Raw genomic sequence first — 27653 nt, forward strand, 5'->3', positions numbered from 1 at the left:
CTTTATTTTGGTAAAAGTGGCCCACACACTTCTATGCCCAGCCCAGAGACTCTCATGGAATTCTTTCACAAGCTTCCCTTGAGTCTCTTTATCACATATGACTCTCTGTGGCATAGCATTTCTCTGTTTAGGATGCTTCCAGAGATATCCATCCTTTAGAAAGTAACCATATGCTTTTCTGCGGATCCTCTTAAATTCTGAGTCAGACCAATCCTCTTGCCTTGTCAAAGTGCTCAAATATTGACCAATAAGCAACCAATCCCCTTCATATATTTCCTCAATAAAAGACTCAAGTGCATTTGACAAGCAAATATGATCCCCCTTAGCATATGCTGTGGTATAGAACTTTGTACCCACATCATCAATGTCACTAACCATCTCTTCTTCTTCTTCATATCTGGCTCTTGATAGCATATCTGCAACTGGATTATCTTTTCCCGCAATATGCTCAAACTCAGGATTTAGTGACTTGATATAAGCAATCCACCTAAGCATAGCAATATCTGGAGTAGTACAACTTGCTATCATCCCAAGAAGTGGCAAGCAATCAGTCTCCACAAGTACAGATGCCCCAATAAGATATTCTTTTTCACATTTTAGAGCAGTGACAATCCCCCATAATTCTCTCTTGATCTGTGGATACTTTCGCTGCCGAAAGCTTAATACCTTTGCTCCAAATCTAATTACATACCTATGATCATCCTCATCATCTTGCCCTACTGCCCATCCAATCCCAGTAGGACTAGTATCAACTGTAACAATCACAGGCCTGCCACACTCATAATCTGCCTTTCTCAAAATGGGTGATGATTGGAGCAAATATTTCAGCTTCCGCATAGCTTTAATATGTACTGCACTCCACAAAAATTTTTGATTTTTCCTCAAAAGCTGATAAAGAGGATCTGCTACATGTGCATAATGTGGGATCCAAATAACATAAAAGACGCATGCTCCAAGAAATCTCCTCAGCTCTGTAACATTAATGCATATTTCCTTCATTCTTTGTATTGCATCTATCTTGGCTGGACAAGGACGGCGTCCACTAGTACTACAAAGATGTCCCACTATTAGCACTTCACCAACCCCAAACACTGATTTTTGCCCAGATAAAGTAAGATTCACTTCTTCAAGCCTGGATAGAATCATGTCACAATCCTTTATATGATCTGCCACAAACTTGCGGCACCCTTTTGAATCCAAATTCTCATCTTTGTCTTTCTCCTCACAGCCCTTTATTGGCACATCATCCAAAAATGGCATAGTTTTTTGTGGTATGAAGTCCCGTAAGACTTTGTTCATTCCATTCATCATATGTGCCACTGAGTTAGTGGCTCCCTGTGGTAAGGTACACATCCTTACTAATCCCAAAGGAGTTCTCATTGTGGTCAAGTCCCTGCTTTGCATATCCAGCTGGAACTGATCATATCCCGAATACAGATCACCCATAGAGTATATAGCTTTCCCTGCAAATGCTTCTGCAAACTCATCCACAATTGGACCTGCTCCCACATTCCTGATTGTGACTTTGTTTACAGGTTGCATATCTTGAATAAAGCGCAATGTCCCATTTTTCTTTGGTACAGTAAACCATCTGTTGGAATATGGGGCACATGAAGGCTCCAAGATTCCTATCCTGATCTTTTCCTTTAGCAATTCCATCAACTTTGGCAAGAGAGCCTTTGGTACTGGAATTGGCCGCAGATTCCAAGGCACATGTGGAACAGTAAAGATCACCATTGGTGCTGCTACACTTGGATCAACACAACCAATCTCATGCGGCTGAAAGGCAAAAGCTTTCCCATGTTTTACAAGCATCTCCTCAAAGCATTCCCTTTCAACTGGCAACAGAAAATCCCTCTCACCAATCTTCAGCTCTTTCAGAGTTTCTTGAGTAAATTTATGCCCAATTTTCTTCGGATCTCTAAGATTTGGCTGCATAGAAGCTTCATCTATCTTCTCCTTGCTTCCTGGTGGCAAAGGCAAGGCAACTGGCTTCACCTTTTTTGCAACCGTTTTGTATTTTGTATCAACATGAGCATCCATCTCACAATTCATGTTTTTACATTCCACCCCCTCAAATTCCTGGATTATATCATACATCTCCACAGATGACACCTTTATCACTTCATTTCCACCCTGTAAGCATGCTCTTCTCATATCAAAAAGTACATCCATAGTATCTATAAATGACACCTCATCAAGCACCCCTGAAATAAACTCATTCTTCTCCAAAAGACCACACTGCTCAAAACTTTTTTGTTCATTTTGTATATGTTTTTGCATGCCACGCTTTAAATCCTTGCTTTTTACAAAAACCAGTGACCCATAGCTGGAGAATCCCTGAAAATTTGCTGAAAAACTATTTACATTGATTGAGTCCTGCGAGAACTCATTTCCCCTTGTACCATTGGAATCCCGCTTTACAATGGCACCTGGCCAAAATCCCTCATCTCCCTGTAATTCATAAACTCTCTGTTTATCTTTGGGAGTGACTGTGCCCTAAGAAATTCACGATTCCTTTCATGATTAATGCAAACTGTCAAAAACTGAACAGCCTTTTTGCCATCTTTACTCCTTATTCTTGCATAAGCTGAACCATCATCCAAAACCTTTGTTTCCATCCTTACAGCTGTAATGTAGGGTTGCCCAAGAATGAGGGGATACGATGACATCTCCTGAACAAAGAAATTCTGATCATCCTTCACATCCCCTATAGTTACCCTTACATTTGGACATGCTGCATAAAGCTCTCCAGATGAATTATTAGCTGCTTTAATCATCCACCCATGATCCACATCCATTGGCCACTTACATTTGTTGTAGAGATTTTTAGCCATAAGATTTATTTCAGACCCATGATCAATTAGAGCGACATATGGTTCTTCCAAATCACCTATCTTGACAAGGGTTTCAGTGGTGGCTCTTGCCCAATGGCTCCTGGAGTAATGACTCTTTGTAAGAACTTCTTTTTCATCATCCTCTTCCACAAAACGCACTTGTCGTGCCCCATCAGCAGAGTGATTACATTCCACCACATTTTCTCTCTCTTCCTTTTTCTGTACCTGTACACCATGAGTCTTAGAAGTGCTTGCTTCCCCTTGTGATGGAATAGATTCAATTATGGACTGCCTTTTTCTTCGTATAATATCAATTATCTCATCATGAAATTCTTTCTTTGCAATCCCCAAGACTTCCCCTAATGTGAATTCCACCCTGCTGTTTAGAATTCTCTCTTCAAGCACCTTTTTGAGATCTGTTGCAACTTCAATATCAGATTGAAGCTTGTAGAGTGGACTTTTTCCTTTACCCTTCTCCTTCATTTTAACTGGCACTTCTTCCATTGAAACATCATGTGGAGGTCTGCCTTGCTGTGGAGGCATATGTGATGGCCCAGGATCCTTCTTTTCACTTCCACGTGTAACTCTTTTTGATGGCCCTCCTTCTTCATTTTCCCTTTTACGTTTCTCCTCTACCTGTGCCTCATTATTTTGACATTTAGCAATATAGGCATGAATGGATAAAGAATCCACAGGCTCCTCCCAGCCAGTCTCAAGGCGTATACAATCACCTGCCTCATGCAAAGCTTGCTTTGACACTTTCCTTGATGCAATTAATTCCATTGTTGACGGCCAAAAATTCTCATTCTCATAATCCTCATCATTCTCAAATCCCTGCTTTTGTTGACCAACCTTTAATCCATAGGTTGCTGCCTCAACCATAGAAATGGCATGACTAGCAGCCATATCTTCTACCAGCTTTTTCATCCCTCCTTTCCCAAAGTTTGTACTCAATGGAAGTCCAGTTTCTGTAAGATGGATTTTCCCATCTTTGAAGAACACAAGTTGATTTTTAAGAGCTTCTTTATAGCTGGTACAATCCTTCTTTGCATGCTCTGGGTCATCACACCATATGCATCTGTATGTAAACCCTTCTCTGATTTGAGGCCTTTGCATAGAAACCTGCCCCAATGGTAGACCTTTTTCTTCGATCCTGGACATCTTCAATTTTAAATCACGCATACCCTTGATAAGCTCATCCATCGGCCCATCTATCTTAGGAATTGTGGCAGCTGGCTTGGATAAACTCTCAGGGGTAACAGCAGCTATGGGGGTTGCAGAGCCCATCACCATTTTATCCCTCCTCCGCTGCCTCTTTGCTAACATAGTGACTGCATCCTCAACATCATTCCAGTCACTCTTTAATCCTTGCTCTGTATTTTTATCCTCAAGGAGGATTTCCAATGTTTCCTGGAGATCTTTCCCAGCTGCCTGCAAGAAGAGCTCTGTCTTTTCTCTGTCCAAAGTTGCACGCTCTATTCTTGACAACTGGGCATAACGCTTCTCAAACTCCCTTAGCAATTCTGTGGCAGAAATTCCCATTTTAGGTTTTGTGACCCATTCCAAAAAAGTTCGTTTGGTCACTCGCTCAGAATCCTCCATAAAGTATTCATCCTTTAAAGCAAGTTTGAATTCTTCCCAATTTCTGCCACCCTGTGCTGTCTGCAATCCTTTTATGCGCTCTCTTATTTCAGGAACGCATACCAATTCGAAACTTCGAACCATATCCTCCTCGGTCACCCTATTTAGCTCCATCTCCTTTATATAATTGCGCAGATACTTTGTAATGTCCTTCCCATCAAATTGATCTACCTTTTTCACAATTGATTGTAAAGCTTTGGTCATGGAAATCTGTCCCCTCTCAGCAGCTTGTTGCTGTTGCATGTACATGGAAAACATTTGGAACATCTGCATAACTCCAGGGTCAAAATGAACCCCCTGGCCCTCAGAATTCTCAGCCATAGCTTCCCTGTATGTTTCACTACACTCTCACCCCAGCAGTTTCACGTCGGGTTCACCAAAAAGTTGTCGTGAAGTGTGCGGTACAGCCAGGAAAGTACGAAACTTCTAGCTGTGAGAGTGAATGTCAAATCCAACAAGGAATTTCACGTACAAGATGTCCCAAGGAGTATTGAACATCATTGTTTCCAATGACAAATACATGTGTCCACTTCCCTCAATACATCCTTGAATTCATTCAGATGATTGCACAGAATTGCATGAAATCCCTTTGAACCATTCACATATGGGCATGATAAAGCTTTCTAATTTTTCCAATATACATGTGGCCAGCTACATCCATTTCATCCAGTGCCTTCAAAACCATTGAATCATGATGCTCTTTTTTACCTGAAAACCTGCCTTAATATTCTAACATTTCACAAGCAAAAGATAGAATACGGCATAGCTATTTCATGTACATAATTTCCAAAACTCAGTCAAGCAGTCCCAAGACCATCATCCATGATTTTACAAACTTCAATTTCTCCAAAATTTCTATCTTGTTCATCATCCTTGCCCATATATTCCGAAACCTTTAAAGAGTTTATTTACCATACACTTTTTCTAAGTAACAAGGTGAGTATTAAATTATGCTTATCTGAAATAAGCAACCAGTAAACACGTCGATTTTTTTCCTTTGTTTTTAATAATCGAAAGTAGCCGCTTCAGCGCCGGTACACAGAGGAGGAAGAAACGCTGAAGATCTCTCTGCTGCTGACTGTAAACTCGTATTTTTCCAGAGGCATATCATTGAATAGCACTCCATTTTGCCATCATTTCTAGCACCTAAAAGCAGTATACAGAAATTATATTTCAAGAGTTATATTCTCTGGTTAATTCGACGCTGTTCCTCTCGACTCTGCTAAAATCCTTTCCTCTCTGGTTCGCCGCCGTGAAGCTCCGGTCTCTTCTCTCTTTCCCGCGGCGATTTCGGTGCCCCCCACTCGCCAGCTTCTGCCAGCTGTATATTTCATTAAACTACGTATTTTCTAGAAATCTCCAACGTGTTGTTAACCTTAGCACTAAGGTTATAAAATATAACCTTAGCATTAAGGTAGCAACCTTATCCACAAGACTCCCAATGCATTAGCATCTCTATGAACACATGCTTACTAGCTTCATGTTCCATATCTCCCTCTCCGCATTAGATAAACGTAAGATACATATGCTTCTACATGATGATCCATAAAGTCCAAGTGCAATTTTCTATCCGAACATTTCCTCAACATTCTAGAATCTCCAATTGCCCATTCATTATTTCTTCATGTCTTTATAAATGCATTCCTTTGTGCATTGGTATGCTCTCATGCCATCATATTTATCTGGATGCTTCTAACTTGCCCAAGAACTCTGAGTAACAGCAAAAACATCATCCTCCATACTCATATACAAAAAACTCCTAAATCTGACTCAGCCTCAGCTTGTCTTATTGAACCTCATATACAATATGAACATATGTACATGGCATCATATAATGACTCATCATGGCACTTAACCCATGCATCTGGATGTGTATTTGACGGCCTCACATGCACGGTTTCATATCATAGACGTGCCATGGCACGACAACGTGAGCCTACTTAGATGTGACATGAGCGATACGTGACATGAGCCTAGCATCACGTGATCCAACTTCACCCAAACTCATAAGAGTTAAAAAAATCCATGTATTTTTAATTACAATTTAAGAACTTCTAAAATGTATGATTATGTTAGACCCCCATGTCTGATTATAGTATTCAAACCTACATGAGTGTCTCAAAATCATAACCTTCCTATTCAAGTAACCATTCAGAGAGAGAGCTAGAAGCCAAGAGAAACCATTTATGGACTAATCTTGGAAAATGAAAATCCAATTGAAATAATAGTACATAAAAAAGGCATCAAAACATACATCCTCAAACCACCCAACCTTTAATCTTGATAAACAATCAGCACTCAATAGAGTGCTTCCCTAATAAGAAAGCAAGTCCACCTCAAGTGAGGAGTCTTGGGAAGAAATGAGTCAAATAAACATAGACTTGGGTGAAGGAGGAGTGGTACCATGACCAAGGCCAGGACCAGGACTAGAGCGAAGCCCTAGTGAGACAAGGAGTGGGACTAGGACCAGGACTAGGAACAAGATCATCAAGGTAGGCCCTAATTGAAAGTACTCAATCCATGTCAAACGTTCATGTTAAGATGCCACATTTTTTAAAACTTTTGGCTTCAATTGATACTACATTGAGATGGCCTCGGTCATGTAGCCCCATTACCTCCCTTGTGGCAATCTGGACATATCTTTTTAAGAGCAAGTAACCCATAACCCCCACAAACCAATTCACAAGCACACACAATGCAAGTAGGAGTATCACCTCTCAAAGAAGCACACTATGGATAATTCTTCACCACAAAACCAAGCTCTAGTTCCTCTCCATTTTGAACTTTGTTCGAATGAGGAATCAGGAAGCATGGAAAAAGGTAATGACAATGTTTCTTGAGGCACCACGTATACCTATAATCATAGAGCTAGCAAGCGATGCCATTCAAAATTGTACAGTCTAATCCCATGGGGCTTGAAACTCTAAGCCTAGAAACAAAAGGTTATATGCACAACCATTCCCTTATGTTCCACCTCAACAAATACTAAGGATATCATTTGAAATGGCAAGGAGAGTTACCATGAATGTAACACTCAAAGGTCAGATGCAGGAAAAACCAAGCTAATCCACATGTCAAAGTTTATGTGTGACCAAATTTCATGGAACTAGAGATCCCAGTCAATACATAGAGAATCTTGATCAAGTATGCACTATTTTTTTAAAGTCATGGCCGGCCAAGTCTGAACATAGCCTATGAACATACCCATTTGTGTAAGGTAATTTTAACATTAAGTAATACATAAACATTCCCCTTGCAGTAGAATACTTGTGAGCTCTTTTCCCTAATACTTGTGAGCTCTTCCCTCTTCTCCTAACTCTCTTGCTTGTGTTCTTTTAAATCCTTTCATAGCTAAATGGATAACATGCTTGGGTAGGAATGGTTGTTGGATCTCGCTATCATGAGCTTCCCCCCTCTTTTCACCTCTTGTCCATAGTGTAGAAATCTTCTCCCATGGCTATGAATCTTTCCCGGTGTGACAACAAAAGTGAGGATCCTGACCAACGAGCTAAGGCACACACAAGTGGAAATTGGAAAATTGTATTTTGTGGCCTTAAGGTAAAGTTCCCAATGCCACATGCTTAAGTAAGGCTAGGTAATCTTTCAATTTGAATGATTGGCAAAGACAATCACTTAAATTGTGAGCTAGGAGTTGGCTCATAAAGAATGACAAAAAAAACATCAAGCACTAGTAGACCACAATAATGGGTCTTATGTGGAGACCCAAGTACCTATGCCTTTGTTAATTTAAGGGGAGATGATGCAGGATGCACCCGGAGGCCCATAAAATTGAAGGTGGGGCAATCTCCTTATGTCAAGCACTAGTAGACCACAATAATGGGTCTTATGTGGAGACCCAAGTACCTATGCCTTTGTTAATTTAAGGGGAGATGATGCAGGATGCACCCGGAGGCCCATAAAATTCTTTGATGTGGGTCTTTCTCTGTCTACTACCAACACCTTCCATTGGTTCTTTTTTACTTAAACCTTTGATAGGTTTAGTATGTTGACATGTTTCGTCCCTCTTAGGATCTCCTCCAAGAAGGACTCCAAGGCGAGCACCCTACCCAACTATGTGCAATAGTTTTTTGACATATATTGGCTCTCCTCCAAGAAGGATGCCAAGGCGAGTGCCCTACCTAACTATGTGCAATAATTTTTTGACATATATGGGGTACAACACAACCAAAAAGCATAGCCAAAGATCAATAACCTTCTCTCCCCATGTTGCATATTGGAGGGGCATAAGCTTGGGAAGAAGGTATATGAGACATTGTGTGCAAGCCCATACTGGAACAAGATGCTCTTTGTTGTGACATAGTACGAGCATGGATGAAAGATCCATGTCCCCTCCATGCAACAAATTTTGGGGTGCTAGCAGCGAAAGTAGCACTTCTTGCACAAGGTAGGGTCCCTCACTCGGAGCCTCGCCCACGTATATCCGGGCAAGAGACTAATCCCTCGGTTCTTCCAAAACTGAACCCGGAAAAACTTCCCTTGCCCAAAAATCACGGGCGATTCCTCCAGGATATTTTTACTCTAACATAGTCAAGAGCCTTAACTAGCTGAACTAATCTGACCGAACCCATAAGTCCCATAGTCAGATCAAGGAAAAGACTTGTACTTGGATCATAGAGACCAATGCTTTTTTCCTCCTTGAGAGAGGCACAACCGTTGATTCTTTTCCATATGGCAAATTTTTATCCGGGATTTATATCATCTATCCTACCATAACAGAATTGAGTCTCATTTTAGGGATCCATCAGTCTCATCCAATCCCATGGGTTAGCTAATCGCCCAACCACTGTAGTGATGGGATCCATTTAAGAATTTGGTTTGGTTTTGTCCCAGGTACCAGGGAAAAGAGTTCCCAGGCCCCCTAGCTGGATATTCATGCAAACTTAAAACTAGTCACACCACTTACACACCCAATATGAAATTGCCTTTTTCACAGATTTAGTTGTCTTTAAAACATTCTTTTAATGAAACCATAGTATCATAGATCATAACCCTCCAAAATATCCGGTTGAATCCTAATTTCTAATTTTTCCTTCATCGGTGTACCTATGGCATCATTGGCAACCAGAACGCTCACCACCTATCCACTTAGGGGCCTTTTCGATAGTTCCTACCTCATAGTACCCGGCAATATATTCACTTATAAAAATCAAAATGGAATCTCCGTTGTTGAAGATCAGTAAGATCAACCAACAGATCCATATAAAAGAGCCATGGACTCATCCGTTGAGGACCAGAAAGGTCAATCAACCAGATCCATACCCGAATTCAGAAAACAACTCTTACTCCTTGCTCCAATATATCTTCCTCGATGCACGTGTGGATATCTTCGGTGACCCAGAGCCCGAGCACCGTATGGCCACCATCCTCTAGGATCCTTCACTCCTCTCATAGATCACCTAGTGCTTCACTCATAGGTCACTTCCTTGGCCCCTCATCCACCGTACCGGAAGCTCACCATTAAAATCAAACCGAGGCTAGTCAACCTTGCTATGCGAGACATCCTCCGTCGACTCTCCGTCAGTTGTTGCAGCTTTATCAGTGTTAGGTCTCCACCACGACCTCATTCACAAGACGGTCAAAATGCTTCCCCAACATTCTTGACATAAAACAGTCATTTAAAAACAGGTCATAAATACAGTTTCTATAACGAACTCTCATCTTTCCACATTGTTCCACATCAATCCACATTATTTAATCCACATCCATTTCATATGTATTCCCATTCTCATCCAATCACATCATTTTCATCTCATCACATCTTTCCTCATTTATCCTCATCAGATCTCAGCCACTCACATCTACCCATATCCACATCTCATCACATCACATTTATTCACATCTCATCCATTCTTATCTACCCCGATCCACATCACATCCATTCACATCACATCTCATTCATTCACATCTATCTTGTATGACATTCATTCACATCACATATTATCCATTCACATCTATTCCAATTTACATCATATCCATTTCCCATCACATCTCATTCATTCACATCTATCCCGATTCACATCACATCTCATTCACTCACATCTATTCATTTCACATCACATCACCTCCATCTATTCACATCCATCACATCAAATTCATTCATATTCACTCACATCTATTCATTTCACATCACATCACCTCCATCTATTCATATTCATCACATTCATTCTTCTCATCACCATCCCATCACATACATTCTATCCACATAACATCACATCACATCTATCCACATCATATCTCATTCATACACATCTCATCTCATTCATCCACATCCATCCAATCATTCACATGTACGACTACCCACATCTATCCATACATTCATATCTATCACTTCACATCCACATATATTTATGTCACATTACATCACATTCTTTCACATACACATCCACATCCATTATTAAACATCCACTTCCATTCTTTCACATACATCCACATGCATTCTTTTACATACATCCATATCCATTCTTCACATACACATCCACATCCACATCCATTCTTCACATACACATCCACATACATTCTTCACATACACATTCACATCCATTCTTCACATACACATCCACATCCATTCTTCACATACACATTCACATCCATTCTTTCACATACATCCACATCCATTCTTCACATACACATCCACATCCATTCTTCACATACACATCCATTCACATCCCATATCATTCATTTACATCCCGATTCATATGACATCCATCTCATCCATTCATTCACATCTATCTGATTCACATCACATCTCATTTCATCTATTCACTCAGGGACAGCTTCGTCGGCCCTCGCCCATCGTACCGGAAGCGCACCATTTTTCAACCATACCGAGGTTGGTCAAGACTTGGGCAGGCTTTGCCACGTGAGCCGTCCTTTGAACACTCCCCGTGTCAGCTGATTGCAACCGAACTTCCCTTAGAAAAGCATATACCAAATGCTTTCTCTAGCATTCTGGCGTAAGACAGTCCTTTAAGAAAACTGGGTTTCTATGCAAGATTTTCAGTTTGATTTTGTTTTGAATACAAGGAGTATTTCTCGAATCAGTATCCCCAAAACTTCTTGATCGAAATTCTGAATTTCATACCAAAATTCCTCAAATTCTATAACTTTGACCCACATATCAATTTTGATATAAAAATTCTTTATGCATCTATTTATGCATAAAAATCAACTTTAACGGGAATAACAATTTTATATAAAAAATTCTTTTAACGGGAATAACACTTTTATATAAAAAATCCTTTTATACATCTATTTATGCATAAAATCAAGTTTAATGAGAATAACACTTTTAAAATTAAAAAAATTTCTTTATGCATCTAATTATACATAAAAATCAATTTTTATAAGAATAACACTTTTATAATAAAAAAATTCCTTTATGCATCTTTTTATGCATAAAAATCAAATCTAATAAGAATAACACTTTTATAGTAAAAAAAATCCATTATGCATCTTTCTATGCATAGAAATCAAATTTAATAAGCATAACACTCTTATAAAAAAAAATCCATTATGCATCTTTCTATGCATAGAAATCAAACTTAATAAGACTAACACTTTTATAATTTAAAAAAATTCCTTTATGCATCTTTCTATGCATTAAATTTTTTTAAATAAGAATAACACTTTTGTAATAAAGAAAATCCATTATGCATCTTTCTATGCATAAAAATTAATTTTAATAAGAATAACACTTTTGTAATAAAAAAAATCCATCATGCATCTTTCTATGCATAGAAATCAATTTTTATAAGAATAGCACTTTTATAATTAAAAAATTTCTTTATGCATCTTTCTATGCATAAAAATCAAATTTAATAAGAATAACATTTTCGTAATAAAAAATTCCATTATGCATCTTTCTATGCATAAAAATCAATTTTAATAAGAATAACACTTTTGTAATAAACAAACTTCCATTATGCATCTTTCTATGCATAGAAATCAATTTTAATAAGAATAACACTTTTATAAAAAAAATTCCTTTATACATCTTTCTATGCATAAAAATCAAATTTAATAAGAATAACACTTTTATAATAAAAATTTTATTATGTACTTTCTATGCATAGAAATCAAATTTAATAAGAATAAAACTTTTATAATAAAAAATTCCATTATGCATCTTTCTATGCATAGAAATCAAACTTAATAAGACTAACACTTTTATAATTTAAAAAAATCCTTTATGCATCTTTCTATGCATAAAAATTAATTTTAATAAGAATAACACTTTTATAATAAAAAAATTCCATTATGCATCTTTCTATGCATTAAAATCAATTTTAATAAGAATAACACTTTTGTATAAAAAAATCCATTATGCATCTTTCTATGCATAGAAATCAAATTTAATAAGAATAACACTTTTATAATAAAAAATTTCCTTTATGCATCTTTCTATGCATAAAAATCAAATTGAATAAGAATCACACTTTTGTAATAAAAAACTCCATTATGCATCTTTTTATGCATAGAAATCAATTTTAATAAGAATAACACTTTTGTAATGAAAAAATTCCATTATGCATCTTTCTTTGCATAGAAATCAATTTTAATAAGAATAACACTTCTATAATAAAAACAAATTCTTTTTGCATCTTTTTATGCATAAGAATCAAATTTAATAGGAATAATACTTTTGTAATTAAAGAAATTTCATTATGCATCTTTCTATATGCATAGAAATCAAATTTAATAATTAATATCTGTGATATCCATGCATATTCATAGGTGAATATGTACATGGAGTAATTAGAATATTTCTTTTAGATGCAAAAATGCTCTTTTTGAATAACATAAAAACAAACTTTCTTTTTCACAAAATTCTAGAAAATTTTGCCATAACCTCCTTTGTATGGTTGACCATTTCTCAGTTTTATCTTTCTACAATTGACTTAATTAACCCAATTTAGAGTTATAGAACTCTAATCTATACAATTTTCTAAATTCAAGAGAGTAAACAATAAGAAGAGTTTAATTAATCACTTAGTTAATCTTTCTAGGATTAAGAAGGGTTGGAATGTAAAGAAGAGAAGGGGGTGGCCTTTTCATCAAAGGCATAGCAATTGAGTTTAATTCAATCATCTGCAATTCATAAAAATCAAGAAAACCATAGATTTTTCATTAAAATTTGTAAACAAAGTAAGAAAATTAGCTTACATCAAAGGCATAGCAATTGAGTTTAATTCAATCATAAAAATAAAGAAAACCATAGATTTTTCATTAAAATTTGTAAACAAAGTAAGAAAATTAGCTTACATGGAGCTTGCCAGCTCTCCTTTGGCTTGAGCAATTGAGTTTAATTCAATCATCTGCAATTCATAAAAATCAAGAAAACCATAGATTTTTCATTAAAATTTGTAAACAAAGTAAGAAAATTAGCTTACATGGAGCTTGTCAGCTCTCCTTTGGCTTGAGGAATTGAGGCTTCTACTATTGTTTGAAGCAATAGTGGCCACCAATTCACTTTGGAGAGGATTAGGCAAAAAATAATTGAACTATTAAAAAATTCAATGTAGATAACTCAGGAGAGACAGGAGTAGAGTAACAGTGCATAAACACCATTAAGCTTTTACAAAGGGAGAGGCTTCTATTTATACAAAAAAGTGAGCCCCTAATGAAGCAAACTGATTCTAGAATTTTCCAGATCAGTTTGGTCAATTTTTGACCATTTTTGGGTCAGTTCAGCTTACTTTTTGGATCTAGTTTTGAAATAGGAGAGAGGAGAGATGAAAATATATCACTTTATTGATTAAAAATTGGGGGTAATGATGAGAAAAAGGTGCCTACTTCATGAGGGGAGATCCCCACACTGAGGTGTCAAAATTTAGTTTTTTTTAATTCTTTTCTTTGGTCCTTAGTCCACTCTTTATCTTATGTGAGCATTTACTCATTTTTGGGAGGGGTTTTTCTTTTATTTTTTATCACATAATTACAACCTTTTACTGGTGCTAATTCATAAATTTTTGACATTTCTGGTTTCTCGGTTGATCCACTTTAGCCAAATCGCTCAGATACTAGCTGAAAGATCCCTGTCTCCTCCGCGCAATGAATTCTGGGATGCTAGTAGCAGCGAAAGTAGCACTTCTTGCGCGCGGGGCAGGGTCCCTCACTCGGGGCCTCGCCCACATATATCCGGGCAAGAGACTAATCCCTCGGTTCTTCCAAAACCGAACCTGGAAAAACTTCCCTCACTCGGAAAGCACAGGCGATTCCTCTAGGATATTTTTACTCTAACGTAGTCAAGAGCCTTAACTAACTGAACTGATCTGGCCGAACCCGTAAGTCCCATAGTCAGATCAAGGAAAAGACTTGCACTTGGATCATCATAGAGACCAACGCTTTTTTCCTCATTGAGAGGCACAGCCATTAATTCTTTTCCATAGAACAACTTTTTATCCAGGATTTATATCATCTATCATACCATAACAGAATTGAGTCTCATTTTAGGGATCCATCAATCCTGTCTAACCCCATCTAGTCCCATGGGTTAGCCAACCACCCAACCACTGTAGTGATAGGATCCATTTAATGAATTTGGTTAGGTTTTGTCCCGGGTACCAGGGAAAAGAGTTTCCAGGCCCCCTAGCCAGATATTCATGCAAACTTAAAACTAGTCACGCCACTTACACACCCAATATGAAATTGTCTTTTTCACAGATTCAGCTGTCTTTAAAACAATCATTTTCACAGATTCAGCTGTCTTTAAAACAATCTTTTTCACAGATTCAGCTGTCTTTAAAACAATCTTTTAATGAAACTATAGTATCATAATCCTCCAAAATATTCGATTGAATCCTAATTTCTAATTTTCCCTTCATCGGTGTACCTACGACATCATTGGCAACCAGAACGACCACTTGTCCACTCAGGGGCCTTTTCGATAGTTCCTAGCTCATAGTACCTGGTAATATATTCACTTATAAAAATCAAAATAGAATCTCCATTGAAGATCAGCAAGATCAACCAACAGATCCATATAAAAGAGCCATAGAGTCATCCGTTGAGGACCAGCAAGGTCAATCAACCAGATCCATGCGCCCGAATTTAGAAAACAACTCTTACTCCTTGCTCTAATATATCTTCCCCGATGCACGTGTGGATATCTTCAGCGACCCAAAAGCCCAAGCACCGTATGGTCAGCACCCTCTAGGATCCTTCGCACGTCACCTAGTGCTTCACTCATAGGCCGCTTCCTTGGTCCCTCATCAACCGTACCGGAAGCTCACCATTTAAATCGAACCGAGGCTGGTCAACACCTCGGTCGACCTCGCTACATGAGATGTCCTCCGTTGACTCTCCATCAGCTGTTGCAACTTTATCAGTAGTTAGGTCTCCACGACCTCATTCACAAGACGGTCAAAATGCTTCCCCAGCATTCTTGACATAAAACACTCATTCAAAAATAGGTCATAAATACAGTTTCTATAACGAACTCTCATCTTTCCACATTGTTCCACATCAATCCACATTATTTAATCCACATCCATTTCATATGTATTCCCATTCTCATCCAATCACATCATTTTCATCCAATCACATCATTTTCATCTCATCACATCATTTTCATCCAATCACATCATTTTCATCTCATCACATCATTTTCATCTCATCACATCTTTCCTCATTTATCCTCATCAGATCTCTCGCATCTACCCATATCCACATCTCATCACATCACATTCATTCACATCTCATCCATTCTTATCTACCCCGATCCACATCACATCCATTCACATCACATCTCATTCATTTACAACTATCACGTATCACATTCATTCACATCACATAATATCATCCATTTACATCTATCCCAATTTATATCATATCCATTTACATCTATCCCAATTTACATCACATCCATTTCACATCATATCTCATTCATTCACATTTATCCCGATTCACATCTCAGTCATATCCCGATTCACATCACATTTCATTCACTCACATCTATCCATTTCACATCACACCACCTCAATCCATCACATCACATTCATTCATATCCATCTTATTTATTCTCATCACCATCCCATCACATGCATTTTATCCACATAACATCACATCACAGCTATCCACATCATATCTCATTCATACACATCTCATCTCATTCATCCACAAATCGTTCACATCATGTACGACTACCCACATCTATCCATACATTCATATCTATCACTTCACATCCAACATCACATCACATTCTTTCACATACACATCCACATCCATTCTTTCACATACACATCCACATCTATTCTTTCACATACATCCACATCCATTCTTTTACATACACATCCACATCCATTCTTTCACATACATCCACATCCATTCTTCACATACATTCTTCACATACACATTCACATCCATTCTTCACATACACATCCACATCCATTCTTCACATACACATCCACATCCATTCTTCACATACACATTCACATCCATTCTTTCACATACATCCACATCCATTGTTCACATACACGTCCACATCCATTCTTCACATACACATCCATTCACATCCCATATTATCCATTTACATCCCGATTCATCCATTTACATCCCGATTCACACGACATCACAACTCATCCATTCATTCATATCTATCTGATTCACATCACATCTCATTCCATCTATTCACTCAGGGACCGCTTCGTCGGCCCTCGCCCATCATACCGGACCTGGGCAGGCTTTGCCACATGAGCCGTCCTCCTTTGAACACTCCCTATCAACTGATTGCAACTAAACTTCCCTTAGAAAAACATATACCAAATGCTCCCTCCACAACATTTTGGCATAAGACAGTCCTTTAAGAAAACAGGGTTTCTATGCAAGATTTTCAGTTTGATTTTCTTTTGAATACAAGGAGTATTTCTTGAATTAGTATCCCCAAAACTTCTTGATTAGAATTCTGATTTTCATACCAGAATTCCTCAAATTCTATAACCGTGATCCACATATCAATTCAAAGGGTCTCAAACTTAGTTTCAGATTTGGCAGGAGTTTTGAGTGTATTTTTCTAAACTGGTCACACCTTCTTTCCTCGAAATTGACGAAAGAGTTTGGTCTCGGTCATAGTCTAATTGAAGGTTCGAGTCGGATAAGATTTTTCTTGAACCATCTTTCTCGAAAAGGTTTGATAATTCAATTACTATTTTACTAAATTTCTTTCTTTGAATATTAACTTAACTGATTTCTAAATTAGTTACGAATTTCAATGAAGAATAAATTAATCATTTATTTGAATATTTCGATCTCGACAGATTTCTTGAATTTTCTTTTTACAATCCGTGTGAATGTAAAACGATAGAAATTTCTCTCTTAGAGTATTTAATTATTCATTTATCAAATACTCATAGAATTTAAGAGAACTCTAATTTTGATATAAAAATTCTTTATGCATCTATTTATGCATAAAAATCAACTTTCAATGGGAATAACACTTTTAATACTTAAATTCTTTTATGCATCTATTTATGCATAAAATCAAGTTTAATAGGAATCACACTTTTAAAATTAAAAAAATTTCTTTATGCATAAAAATCAATTTTTATAAGAATAACACTTTTATAATAAAAAAATCTCTTTATGCATCTTTCTATGCATAAAAATCAAATTCAATAAGAATAACACTTTTATAATAAAAAAATTCCATTATGCATCTTTCAATGCATAGAAATCAAATTTAATAAGAATAACACTTTTATAATAAAAAAATTCCATTATGTATCTTTCTATGCATAGAAATCAAATTTAATAAGACTAACTTTTTTATAATTAAAAAAATTTCTTTATGCATCTTTCTATGCATAAAAATCAAATTTTATAAGAATAACACTTTTGTAAAAATAAAAAAATTCCATTATGCATCTTTCTATGTATAAAAATCAGTTTTAATAAGAATAACACTTCTCCTCCCTACACTTGGATTGACCCTATTGGCCCATAAGAACCTTAATTGGACCATAATCCAAAATTTTCTAAAAATTTAGACCCTTAGGCTAAGGTCCTTTATACCTATTTAATTTCAATTGCACGTTGGAAAGTTCTTTCTGAATTTCTATTTCAGGGGGAACCATTTTAGACACTAGGAGGATTTTTATATCCAAAATTATCTCAATTTTGAATTACCTCCCTCTAGACATTTTCTCTCTCCATGCCAAAACAGGAATAGTTATAAGATCAGAAGGGAAGGTTCTTACACTTGCACACTTCAAAATCTAGGGGGAGGAATCTTACATCCTACCCCACTTAAAAAACGCGAGATGTCCTCATCTCACAAACTAGAGGACAACTCTTTCCCTTAAGATCCAACTGATTCTGGGGTTCCTCTTATAGTAGTCTGGTCAACCCAACAGAATCTTGGGATAAAGATCCCTTATATAGAACTCATCATCAGATAACAATTCATTCAGATCATATCATTCATATCTTTAACACAATAATGGTTCATTAGACCAAAATTTTCATTTGAACAGTCTTCCATGGGAATTTCAATTATATAAAATTTTAATTTGTCATCCCTTAACTTGATCCATTGGGTCATTTGAACAGTCTTCCATGGGAATTTCAATTATATAAAATTTTAATTTGTCATCCCTTAACTTGATCCATTGGGTCAAGTGTTAATAGTAGTAATCTGTCCAGCACAATTCACTAATCTCATAGTGATTTGCTGAAGTCATTATCATCATTCCAGTTTTACGAACATCATCACAGGGACTCGTCCCATTCATCCTCATTGTGGTTTTGCTCAGCTTATCGCTTTTCAACCAAAATTCAGGAATCGTCATTTTTCAATCAGAATCCAAATAAACTCATCAGTTCTCAACGAGAATTTTAAAATCATATCAACCACATTCGAATTCATCATCTAGCTAGCATCTCATAATTTCAAGGTCTTAGATTTAGTTGTATATACTACCAGTAAAGAGCTACAGTTATACCCTCGGTATATACGGGTAGTCACGGTCCTTGGAATTTTAAGGTAAATACCATCATATCTAGGTCTCAAGCAAGTCAGGGATTCCACACAATTGCGGTACTTCCATTTGAAGACCCAATTACCTATCTATGAATCTTCATTCTAAATATCAATTTGTATGAATTTCATCACATAATTACAACCTTTTACTGCTATTTCATAAATTTTTGACATTTTTGGTTTCTCGGTTGATCCACTTTAGCCAAATTGCTCTGATACCAGCTGAAAGACCCATATCTCCTCCATGCAACAAATTCTGGGGTGCCAGCGGAAGTAGCACTTCTTACACAGGGGCAGGGTCCCTCACTCGAGGCCTCGCCCACGTATATTCGGGCAAAAGACTAATCCCTCGGTTCTTCCAAAATCGAACGCGAAAAAACTTCCCTTGCCCGGAAAGCACGAGCAATTCCTCCAGGATATTTTTACTCTAACGTAGTCAAGAGTCTTAACTAACTGAATTGATCTAACCGAACCCGTAAGTCCCATAGTCAGATTAAGGAAAAGACTTGCACTTGGATCATAGAGACCAACACTTTTTTCCTCATTGAGAGGCACAGCCGTTGATTCTTTTCTGATTCTTTTCCATAGAACAATTTTCATCCGAGATTTATATCATCTATCGTACCATAACAGATTGAGTCTCATTTTAGGGATCCATCAGTCCAGCCTCATCCAGTCCTGTGGACAACCGCCCAACCACTGTAGTGATGGGATACATTTAAGAATTTTGTTTGGTTTTGTCTCGGGTACCAGGGAAAAGAGTTCCCAGGTCCCCTAGCCGGATATTCATGCAAACTTAAAACTAGTCACACCACTTACACACCCAATATGAAATTGCCTTTTTCACAGATTCAGCTGTCTTTAAAACAATCTTTTAATGAAACTATAGTATTGTGACATGAAACAATCTTTTAATGAAACTATAGAATTGTAAAAAAGGGCAATGGAGTTAAAAGAAGCTTTTGAGTTTTGTAAATTTGTGCATGTTAATAGGAAGGATAATCAAAAGGCTGATGAATTGGTTACTAAAACTTTGGCTTCTTTCAAAGTAGCTATTCTTGCATTAATGGATACAGGTTGGCCTGAGCTCCAAGATGTTCAACACTATTTATATACAGGATACTTCCCTCCTGGATTGAATCCTCAACAGAAGCAAAGGCTTACAAGGAAAGCTCATCCTTACACAATTCTCGGGGATGTTCCTTACAAGCAAGGTAAGGACAAGATTCTTAGGAGGGTAGTGAGCATGGAAGAATCTAAAAGGATTATGGAGTTATATCATGAATGTTTAAGTCACTTTGCCTGAGCCAGCAGAGGATCCTTAACACAGGTTATTATTGGCCTCGACTCAGTAAAGATGTCTATGAGTGGTGCAGAAGAAGCTGTGAAGTATGCCAGGCATATGGGCATAAGCAATTGGTTCCCAGACCCTTAAACCCTATCCCAGCATATGGTCCATTTGAAAGGTGGGGATTAGATTTTGTGGGCCCACTTCCTCGTTCCTCACATGGGAAGTATTACATATTGGTGGCCACAAATTTTGCAACAAGGTGGGCAGAAGCAAAGGCCATGGTCAATAATAAAGCAGTGGCTGTGTCATCCTTTCTCAGGGAATACATATGTGCCCGATTTGGGTGTCCATTAGAAATCCTTACGGATGGGAGGGAGGTCTTTCAGGAATGACTTGATTGAAGCTTTGGTGTAGAAATTAAAAATAAAGCATGCTATGTCAACTCCCTATTGTCCCCAATGCAATGGTTTAGTAGGAAAAACTAATGGACTACTTTGTGGATCTTTGTCTAAGCTAGTGGATACTATGAAGAGAAAGAGGGATGCGCATTTGCCAAAGGTCCTATGGGCCTATAGGATAACTCACAAACTCTCTCTTGTTTTTCCTTTTCAATTAGTTTATGAAATGGAGGCTATTTTGCCAACTAAGAGAATTGGAAATCACAAGCCTTCGCACATCTTTTGCACGCTTGAATAATGAAGAAGAAACACATGCCCAACGCCGCCTAGTACAACTGGAGACCTTGGATGAGAGGTGACTTCAGGCACTTCAAAATTTGGAGGCTGCACAACAACGGCACAAGGCAAGGCATGACACTCTCACGAAGAAGAAGAAGCCAGAACTCAAGAAGCAAGGAAACTTAGTCATGAGGTATGATGGCCGTGTGGAGAAACGGCTAGATAAGAAGCTTCTTCGATGCTGGAAAGGCCCCTTCAGGATAAAGCAAAAGTTCAAAAATAACACCTATCTTCTAGAGGATGCAAGTGGCCAAGAGATTCTCGGACGTGCCAATGAGTACCGACTAAAGATATTATACCTCGAACACCATGGCCAACAGACCCCTAAGACAAGCATGGAGGATCTGCTGGGGGGGAAAGATGTGACATGAAAAATTAATATCTTTCATTTTCAATTTGGTACATATTTTGATGGTTTCTCAATGGTAATAAGGTGGAAGCTTGTCCAAGAAGATTGTGGCACCCACAATGGAATAACGATGTGGTGATGCGGCGGCTCGGCAGCTGTCCTGATAATAGCATTCTATCTTCAAATATGATGGTTTTACTTGATTTAGGGTGCACACATTGTAAATGCCACAAGTATGCTTGATAAATACTTTGGTATGGCAGATAGGCTAGTGATGTGGAAAATAAAAGTGGGCCTTCATGCTCACATGGATTTTAATTGTATTATTAATTTAGTATTCACCATAAGGCTACAAGTTGGGGAGTGTGGAAGGCATGTGGAGGAGTGTGTGTAGGTGCATAATTGGGAAAGATTCTTCTAGAATGCCTACATGGAAGAGGAGAATTCTACCATGTGTAAGTGGGATCTTCACCTACATGCCACTTAGACTTGGCTATTATCTCATCACACTTTCAAAGTCAAAAAGTCTTCAATTTAATAATCAATAGAAGACTTAGCCTAAGAGGACAATTGATGGTGACATCTACCCTTATGTCACTGAAGGGTTGAAGATTTTTATGTTGTAATTTGTAACAATGGAAGAGAGGGTGATTCTCCACCTATAAAAGGAGCCCTCCTCTCCCTTTCAAAATGAAGCCTCCTCAATTGAACATTTTGTGTCATTACCATTCTCTTATCTTTAAACCCTTATTCAAACACTCTCTTTACATGTGAATGTCTCATTTAGCATTAGCTCCTCATGCTTAACCCAATTTTGGACCTCTTTGATGATTCATGATTGGTGGGATAAGGATTTATTATTAAATTGGTGGGCCTGTGACTTCTCAAGGTAGCCCTTGCCTTATTGCCGCCTTCCTTTTGAGGTACCAATGGTTTTAGCGGCAATGAGCATGTGGAAAGACTTTGAGGACAATAGGTAAATCTTTACGATTGTGAGCAATGTTAACCCTTACCCTCTAGCTTGAATCATGAAGGAGATGAAATGCAAGAGGCTATGTGAAAATTTAGGTTTCATGCAGTGTTAACCCTTACCCTCTAGCTTGAATCATGCAGGAGATGAAAGGCAAGAGGCTATGTGAAAATGGAGGTTTCATGCAAAGAGAGGGAAGTGTAGTTTTTGTGGTCTAATACCCAAATTTCAACCGATAACTAATTTCTTAATCCTTTACTTCATTGATGATCAGAATTTCTCCCAAAGTTGCTAACTCTTAGGCGAATTTTGATAGTTTTATAGTCTTGTAGTAAAATGCTCATAACTTTTTGCTCGGTTGCCCGTTTAGGCGCGAAGCTCTCTTTTTTCAAGCTCTATGTACCTATGTAATCCTCTTTTGTGTACAGTCTATATGGATTTAAAATTGCAATTCTCTATGTATCTTTTTTTTTATAGACTTTTGGCCGTTATTTCTTCTTAATAATGATTAATTCCTCTTAATCTCTTATCAAAAAGCAAATCCCATGTATCTTATCCTCTTGTAAGTGATTGCTATATTCTTTTACTTTAAGATGTTCCGTCCAAATCGCCCAATTTGAACGGATGAACCTTACCAACATTCCCCGTATGTTTTCATTCACATAATCCTGAGTCGGAAGATTTTCTTCCAACAAAGAATTGCCCTCTTGTTTGGAGCTGCAAGACTGGCGAAAATTCTTGCTTCTCTTGAGCCTTTCATCTTTTCTTCCATGAATTATGATCTCACCTTTGATGTGTTTATCTTTATCTTAATCTAGGGAGAGAAAGGAAGGTGAGGAGGCTGTGAGGTTTCATACAAGTGTGTTTTGATTCTAAGAAGTGACCGAACTCAAAACCCCAACTTTGTGTCATATCTTTTGGTGGAGATGGCGGGCAGGTTTTACTTAGAATTATTCTATTTTAACCTCAAGGTCCCACATGATTAAAGAAAAGTTATTTTGAAATAAGTAAATTTTCCTTGTTTGCTACTCATCTTTTGGTGCAAGATGTTCAACATTCCGATGTTCCAAGGATCGTAAAAAGAGAAGACCCGGGGAGAAAGCTTTTGATCCTGTACTTCCATGCCTGGAAGTTCTTCCTATCCAACTTTTCACCCACAATTTGTACTGGGTTGTCTGACATATTTGCTCAATGCAAATGCACCTTTCGCACACGTCCAAATCTGTAAACAAGCCTTCCTCAACTCAACCACACTCTAATGAGTGTTCCACATACTCCAAAGTAGTCAACAAACTTCACTTTTGATGTAGAAAATCAAATTGATTGCATCCAAAATGAAATGGCATACGCAGTCCAAGGTACCCTGTTTTGGCATACTTTCCAAGGCTCCAAATTGCAATGTATTGGTTCAATCAAGTGTGGATAACTTGCATTGACACCTAAACAAGCTCAATGTTTCATATTAACACCAACCAAGGTGCGTACATACCAAATTTGTCAGATCCCCTTCTCTGTTTTGAGAAAAACTAGTAAAACAAAAAAAGACCAGTAGTAAAAGTGCTCTAATTCCTTTGATTCTTGTCCAAATTGAGAGACCAGGCATTCATTAGCTTAGCATTGATGTCTACTAACTCCATGTAAAAGGAATTAGACCAATTGTTTAAGATGAGAGTAATTAGCCGATTAATCACACTCTGTTTCACTAATCACAATAGATAGCCTGTTTAATCAGCTCATTTCCAGCTTCATAATGCATAATTGCCTCAACCAATCATATAGTGATGTAGTTGGCTAGCAAATGGATCCTCCAGCCACCTCAGGGCTACCTCCCAAGGCACAGAAAAAATGAGAAAAATAGGGAAAAAATGCGGAGAGTGGGGAAAAATGATAAAACATCTCATAAGGGCCCTGGGAAGGGATGGAGGGGATGCTGAAGACAATGGAGCCTTGGAAGGGGAAGCTTCTTCAACCATGTTCAAGAAAGGAGATGTGGACCTCACTAGTCTTCACCAACAGAATGAACTTCTTCTTGATGAGTCCATATAGCAGGTACTGAAAGGGAGAATTACTTAAAAATGTTGGATGGATTTCCTAACCTTTTTGCAAACAGCTACTCACAAGTACGCCAAGTTACCCTAGTAAAGCACAAGATTGATCTCAAGCCCCAAAGTAAGCTAGTGGTTCAGCGGCTAAGGCGTTTGGGAGTAGTGCAAGCGGAGGTGCTTAAGAATGAGGTAACTAATTTGCTTGAAGCTAGATTTATTTTTCCAGTAGAGAATTCAGAGTGGATTTCCCTAGTTGTAGTCACTCCCAAAAAGGGTGGAAAATGGCGTGTGTGTGTGGACTTTTGCCCTCTGAATGCATGCACAAAGAGGGATTATTATCCTCTACCCTTTCAGGATGAGATTTTGGATCAAGTTGCAGGTCATGAGTTGTATTTAGTGTGTGATGGATACTCTGGATACTTTCAAATCTCGATTTGTGAAGAAGATCAAACAAAAACCTCATTTATCACCCCTTAGGGAGGGTATGCCTATAGGGTGATGGATACTCTGGATACTTTCAAATCTCGATTTGTGAAGAAGATCAAACGAAAACCTCATTTATCACCCCTTAGGGAGCGTATGCCTATAGGGTGATGCCATTTGGCTTGACCAATGCACCAGCAACTTTTCAACACTTCATGAGCTAGGTATTTGCACCTTACTTGGGAAAGTTTATAAGGGTCTTTTTGGATGATTTTTGCATTTATTCAAGCCACATGGCTCACTTGGAAAAGTTGAAGGTCACCTTGCAAAGTATTGATGATGCAAAAGGGTGTCTTAATCCTAGAAAATGCCGCTTGGCACGAAGGAAGGTGGTTCTCTTGGGACATGTTATCTCAGAAGAAGGCATAGAGATGGATCTCCAGAAGGTGCAGGCAATTGTGGCCCTCCCACCACCTACCAATTTAAGGGAGGTAAGGAGGATTTTGGGTAACCAACGCTTTGTTGACATGTTCTCTGAGAAGATGTATCCTATAAATCTAGGGTTAACACATGCACACTAATGAATGGGATGATTTTTGTGAAGACTTGGTAGTAGGAAAGGCACTGTTAGGCATGTATAGCACCTCAAAGCTAAAAAGATACCTAATATTACATGGATGACACACATAGAAAAAGGAAATTCTATCACCAAGAAAAAGACTTGGTAGTAGGAAAGGCAATGTTAGGCATGTATAGCACCTCGAAGCTAAAAAGATACCTAATATTACATGGATGACACACATAGAAAAAGGAAATTCTATCACTAAGAAGTTTAATCCTACACACATAAGAAAAAAGGAGTAGTAGAATGATTTAAGTCATCATTCAAACCTATACCCAAAGAAAGTGATCATTGTTCTCCACTATTGCCCAGCACAATCTCACAACCACCAATGCAATTAATGTCTTCATTTTCCACTTAGTCTCCTTCACATTTTCTTCTCATTGGTATAGAGATTTCTCATTCTCTTTTAGTGCTTACACAACTCGTCTTTACTTAAGCACTCCCAATTGCATTCTTGCCTCATTTCTTTCAAAATCTTTTTGTAATATGAATATTTTGGAAGAGATGGAGTTTGAGCCTCATCACCAAAGGTGGGGCTTAAAGAGTTTTAAAAAATTCCATGACACCATGAGACTCATCACCAAGGTAGCACCTAAGGAGTTTTACAAACTTCCATGGTTCCTTGAAGACTTCAAGATAGGATAAGAAGCTATCTCAACAACAGCTATGATGTCTAAACCAATAGCTCTAAAATTAAGGGGCAAGGGGCAATCCCTACAGAGGACTTTACCAAACACTTGAGATACCAATATAACAAAAGAGAATTTTGATACTAAAAAGTAGGTGACTATGCTATTTCCCAAAGGAATGGACAAAGGATAAGGCATCGAAATCAAGTAGATTCATCCCTACAATAAAAATATATATGTGTTTTGTCACTGAATGTATTCTACACAAAAAGAGAGTTAATAACCATTGTAAAGAGCTAAATGAGGAAATTCCTAGCAATAGCCCTGATGAAGCTAATGGATTATCTAGGGGCTCTGGAAAAATAGTTCCAAAGTGCAAATTAAGAATATTCACAAAGGCTAAAAGACTTATAGTTGCAAGTAGCACAAGACCTTGCTTTACCATGCAAAAGTAGAACACATTCAAAGCTTGCTTTTACCATGCAAAAGTAAAAGATTCAAATCTTGATAAATAAGGAATTAAGAAAAGGAAGAAAGGATAAGGAAATGTTATAATTGAAGAGAAAGTCAAGAAACTTGGAAAGGCCTTAGCAAAAAAATCACCCCAGGAATTTGAGAGAAAAGGAAAAAGTTGAATCATGACAAGAGAGAAGCAGAACATACAACTACAATAGTAGTCAAAGCTAAAAAGCAATGAAAGGAAACCAGCAAAGGGCCTAAGGATATGGAGGGTCAAGAGAGCTGCAAGAAAGAAAATGACCCATTCAGGACATGGAGTGGATAACATGGGTGTAGGTCACCATCCTAACATCTCAAGAGGGAGTGGATAACATGGAGTGGATAACATGGGTGTAGGTCACCATCCTAACATCTCAAGAGGGAGAAGTCCACCATGGAAGCTTAGAGCTCCAAAGAGTAAGTGTACTCATGAAAATGAATATGATAAAAAACGTGCAAAGCCCATGAGCCATATCTATAATATAGCCCAAGGCCCCCAAAGTACACATGTAAATGACCCTAAGCCCCAGTGCTTTAGCCCCTTCCCCCATGTGCATGTGCAACCAAATATACTTCATTACAAACCATCCCCTCCTACAATGATTTCATCCTC

This window comes from Cibotium barometz, chromosome 28 (assembly GCF_041138505.1).
Source record: "Cibotium barometz isolate CiBa-2024 chromosome 28, ASM4113850v1, whole genome shotgun sequence".
NCBI classification, from domain to species: domain Eukaryota; kingdom Viridiplantae; phylum Streptophyta; class Polypodiopsida; order Cyatheales; family Cibotiaceae; genus Cibotium; species Cibotium barometz.